General features: G+C 36.7%; 1 protein-coding gene across 3 annotated transcripts in view; it reads right to left on the bottom strand.

Moving 5' to 3' along the window:
• Positions 1–4,901: 4,901 nt before the first annotated feature.
• Positions 4,902–5,512, bottom strand: part of AFAP1 (actin filament associated protein 1) — a 142,517-nt gene continuing 141,906 nt past the window's right edge. For all 3 annotated transcript variants that reach the window (XM_056555052.1, XM_056555053.1, XM_056555054.1), the window contains one exon: positions 4,902–5,512. This exon is cut by the window's right edge and continues 265 nt beyond it. The gene's annotated coding sequence lies outside the window, so the exon portion shown is untranslated.

Raw genomic sequence — 5,512 nt, 5'->3', positions numbered from 1 at the left:
TAAAAAACGGATGCAACCGGACATCATTTTTCAAACCATATACAGTTTTCAACCGTCTACAGATAAAAATTTATACACACGTTTTGATACATTTTAGTCCGGTTTTGAGGAGCCCATTTTTTTTTTAATCAAAGACCTGATACGGGAACTGTATTGCAAAAAAGTGGTATAAAACCAGCCTAATAGAGAAAATAGCTTGCACTCACCGCATCGGCTTGCACAGCCGTTTTCGCACACAGCCGTGTGCTTCTTCCGGCCTCGAGGCCAGAAGAAGCACATGGCTGTGTGCGAAAACGGCTGTTAGCCTCTGAGTGCCTGCATCATGTTCGTACCATGAAAAAAAAATACAAACTATTTTCTTTATTACTTTTGGGTATATTCACACGCTGCAAGTTTTGATACTATTCACTGGAACGGGTCAGCGGAAAATCAGTGATTATGGCATTTTTGTATTGCAAAAAAGTGGTGTGAAACCAGCCTAATAGAGAAAATAGCTTGCACTCACCGCATCGGCTTGCAAAGCCGTTTTCGCACACAGCCGTGTGCTTCTTCCGGCCTCGAGGCCAGAAGAAGCACATGGCTGTGTGCGAAAACGGCTGTTAGCCTCTGAGTGCCTGCATCATGTTCGTACCATGAAAAAAAACTACAAACTATTTTCTTTATTACTTTGGGGTATATTCACACGCTGCAAGTTTTGATACTATTCATTGGAACGGGTCAGCGGAAAATCTGCGATTATGGCATTTTTGCGATTATATATTCACTGGAAGGAATGGTAGTAAAACTCACAAAGGGAACCTTCTACAGGTAATCAAGGTGCGAACATACCCTTAGAGTTTTGAAACTGGAGTTGCGGTATTTTATGAAGGCTGACTTTTTAAACCCACAGAAAAGACTGTATTTTTATCATTGAAACTACTGACAACAGTAAAACAAGAGTAATTCTTATGCCTCACTAATCTCTGCTGAATTCTGATTCAGCCTTCACTATAGTGTATATAAACGACAAATAAAATATAGAATAAATGAATGGAACAAGTGGTGAAAAAAAAAGATAATTAAAACATTATTAAAAAAAAAGCACAAGTATCAAGTAGGTCTGTATCCTTAAAAAGAAAAAAAAATAATTGGTGGTTATTTCAAACAGCCCCATGTTAAAAAACCCAAGTTACATAATAAAAAATGATTTCCATAAAAACACTTTAGAATGAATAAAAGCTATGTACATCAAATGCATTTATCATTATACAGAAATATGATGTATATTGTTCCATATACATCACTTATATGCGCCAGATGTGTTATGTATTGAACAAGTCAGGTAACACAACTTATGTGCTTTATAAATGTCCCATGTTGCACCGGGGAACAGGAAGTAGCCAAAGAAATGGCCATTATTGGGGGTTGGGGAAAGTTAGTCTTAGCCCCCCAGTCATGAAAGCTATGTAGAAAAACTTTCTTTTTTAAAGTTTTTTTTTTATACACTTGAATATATTAAAAAAAAAAAACAAAAAAAAAAAAACAATGTTAATACCCAACCCTACCCTCACAAATTATTTACAGATATAAATTAAATCATTAACAATATAAGTTGAAATATACAAATAAATAATAAAATTTGTAGTAATAAAAAAAAATATAAAAAAAAAAATATATAAAAAAAAAAAAAATTAAATTCTGCAACAAGTTTGGTAAAATTTTGACTATTTGGAAATGTAAGGCTGAGGTGTAATCCTGAAATTGGTGATTATGTGAGGGATACAAAACACCTAGAGTCAAATGAAAACCAGAAGCTTTTATACGTGGGCCTGAAGGTATTTTTTAAACCTAACTCTCTCTCTCTCCGCTCAACATTTAAAATATTTTACAGGTAAAAAAAATTTAAAAAAAAAATTTAAAAAAATTGTCAATATTTTACTAATGTGTGTTTTTTATATATATATATATATATATATATATATATATATATATATATATATATATATATATATATGTACTGCTTTATACGAAATCAGGTTTCATTTTCTCTTCAGATAGAACGCTAAATTCAGAGCCAAATCAATTTTTTTACTCAAATGTGCAAATAAACCGCATAAAATGTAAGAATGTAACCAGGAAAATTTGACTTTACCTTTGTGTGCAAATAAAGTATAAAACGAGAGATCGCTATAAAACAGGGAAGTATTTACACAGCTACTGAACTTTTTTTTTTAAGTAGATAAGGAAAGAGTTGATTTCTCCTTTTCGGTGGCCACTCATATGTGGACAGACATAAACAGATAGAGGGAGATTTATCAAAACCTGTCCAGAGGAAAAGTTGCCCAGTTGCCCATAGCAACCAATCAGATAATTTCTTTCACTTTGCAGAGGCCTTGTTAAAAATTAAAGAAGAAATCTGATTGGTTGCTATGGGCAACTGAGCAACTTTTCCTCTAGACAGGTTTTGATAAATCTCCCCCATAGTCTGGTTCTTCATCGTGCCCCACTGACTCTTTGTACGTGCAGACAGTATACCATGCCTGCACTAGACGCATTCAGTTAGGGCAAAAGTGGGTGGAGATAAGTAGGGAGGTTTGGGAGTGTCTCCCCCATGGCATTACAATATGGCGCCATCCACTCCCAGTGGTGGTGGTGGGGGGGGGGGGGGGTGGTGGTGGTGGTGGTGGGGGGGGGGGGGGGATTTGGAGGGGTCACAAAAACGATGCTAAAGCAGCTGCCAAGCAGGCAATGCTATACTTTTCTATTGATAAAATAGTTTATGGGTTTAAAATGTATTAAAAATATGTGTAAAAGACACGTCAGTAACCATGGTGATGTAAAGTTTCCCCATAGTGGTATGTATATTTTTGCAACCATCTTTTTTTTATTATTCCAATGTATTAAAATAAATGTTACAGATTTAAAATGTCCTACCATTATATATATATATATATATATATATATATATATATATATATATATATAGTTCCTATGCAGATCTATATGTTTCTATAGTTACAGAACAATTGAAAAAAACTAACAAAAAAAAAAACATGGTTGCAGACACTGACATACCCATGTAGGAACTTTATACAGTACATGGAGGTAGATGTGTTACCTTTATATAACTGGGAGATCTCAAAAAGTAAAGGTCCCAAATGAGGAATATTACCCCTCCCCAGATGAACATCATGTTTTTTACTTAAAAAAGGACAACAATGACTTTAGATGCAGGCCATTGTGGGTAAGTTTAGCCCAAAGGAATGCTTTTTAAAGCGTTAATATCATTTGAAGAAAAACTTTTGATGCCGACCCATTTCCGGGTCTCTACGACCCTTAGTCATCACATGACTAAGGGTCACAGATTCAAAATATGTCCGTGTTTATATGCTCTTTAAGGAATGATTTTACTTGAATAAAGATACATCCTTGTTCTGCATTCCAGACTACTGGACAATACATATGGACTCCATTTTGGTTTTCACTATATAGGTCTATGCAGCGAAAAGGTCAGATCTGGTGGTGGATCGAAGAGATGTTGAGTGCGATGCTGCACACTTCCCCGGTTTATAACTTTGCAGAAGGTTTTAGGAGTGAGGCCTGGTGCGATCAAAACTTTTGACTTTTTTTTTTTTTAAATAATAGTAACCCTTTCATCAACTGCAATGTGGCGCTGCAATAAGATGTATAGCTGACAGCAGCTACGGCTCAACCTACAATAGTTCCACAAGAAACAATACTAGTGAATAGAGGTCAGGGTAGTCAAAAAACTGCTGAGCACCTTATAATAATGAGTGACATAAACTGGCCTGCACCAACCAAATCATCATCTAGCACGGACTTAAAGGGGTACTCCAGTGGAAAACTTTTTTATATATAAATATATATATCTATCTATCAACTGGTTCCAGAAAGTTAAACAGATTTGTAAATTACTTCTATTAAAAAATCTTAATCCTTCCAGTACTTATTAGCGGCTGTATGCTACAAAGAAAATTCTTTTCTTTTTGGCTTTCTTTTCTGTCACGACCACAGTGCTCTCTGCAGAAACCTCTGTCCATTTTAGGAACTGTCCAGAGCAACATAGGTTTGCAATGGGGATTTTCTCCTGCTCTGGACAATTCCTGACATGGATAGAGGTGTCCGCAGAGAGCACTGTGGTTGTGACAGAAAAGAAACCCAAAAAGAAAAGAATTTCCTCTGTAGCAGACAGACGCTAATAAGTACTGGAAGGATTAAGATTTTTTTTTTTTACAGAATTAATTTACAAATCTGTTCAACTTTCAGGCATCAGTTGATTGAAGAAAAAAAAAAAAAACAATAAATAAATAAAAAATGTTTTTCACCAGAGTACCCCTTTAAAAGGTCTATCCAGGATAAAAATAAAAATTAAAAAAAATGGCCACTTCCTTTCAAAACAACAGCACCACCCCTGTCCACAGGTGGTGTTGCATCTCAGTTCCATTCATTTCAATTGCACTGCCATGCCAAACACTACCTACTTACAGGAGGGGCACTGTTTCTGGAACAAAGCAGCCAAGTTTACCCAATTACTGACAACCCTATATCAGTAGCCTCCAGTCAGTATAGGAATGTATGATAAGCACCAACTTTTCATGAAAAAAATCTCTGTATAATACAATAAGTACATATGGTATATCAGGGCACGGTGTGCTGTCTGTGTATAAGAGACGCTCAATGGAAACAAACAATATTCTCCAATATTAAACAGTGCAGAAAAAGCCTTATATGGCAGGATGCCTATGACTATTTGGTTAGCTCAATGTTTCGCAACCAGTGTGCCTCCAGCTGTTGCAAACTACAACTCCCAGCATGCCCGGACAGCCGTTGGCTGTCCGGGCATGCTGGGAGTTGTAGTTTTGCAACAGCTGGAGGCACCCTGGTTGGGAAACACTGGGTTAGGTAGAGGAAGTTAGACATCCATTGTGACACTACGCTTGCCTCTTACGATTTACTAAAGAATCAGAAAAAACATGGCTACCTTGTCCCATGAACAGTGCCATACCTGTCCATGGGTTGTATATAGGTATTGCAGTTCACCTTCACTACAGCCAACGGAGGAGGCTAAACTGCAATACCAAACACAACCTGTGCACAGGAGTGGTGCTGTTTCTGAATTAAAGCAGACATATATTTTTCCGATCCTGGTCAACCCTCTATAAAAACCTATACATCTTGTAGCCATTTTCAATCTCAGAAAGGGGATATATATATATATAACAAGGAGGATGAAGTTTGGAATGGGGAAGAAGTAATCCGCGGCAAGCTTAAGAAAAGTAATATATTGTGCAATAAAGAGTGGAAAGGTGCAGGACCGCGATTCATGAGAATTCTTGATATTCGGTGAAAAACTGCCAGGTTTTGTCACAAAAAAAAAAGTCTACATGCAATTCATCACATCAGACAGCAGGGGCAGACAAGAGCAATGAAAACATTGGAATGTGATTGAAGGTGTATGTGCATGTGACAGGATACTGGAGACACGGACGGTTAGCCGAGGTGTTTTAGTGAG

Source organism: Hyla sarda, chromosome 1 (genome assembly GCF_029499605.1).
Source record: "Hyla sarda isolate aHylSar1 chromosome 1, aHylSar1.hap1, whole genome shotgun sequence".
In the NCBI taxonomy this organism is placed as follows: Eukaryota; Metazoa; Chordata; class Amphibia; order Anura; family Hylidae; genus Hyla; species Hyla sarda.
Note: the sequence above shows the minus strand (reverse complement) of the source record. Positions and strands in the feature narration are given on the sequence as shown.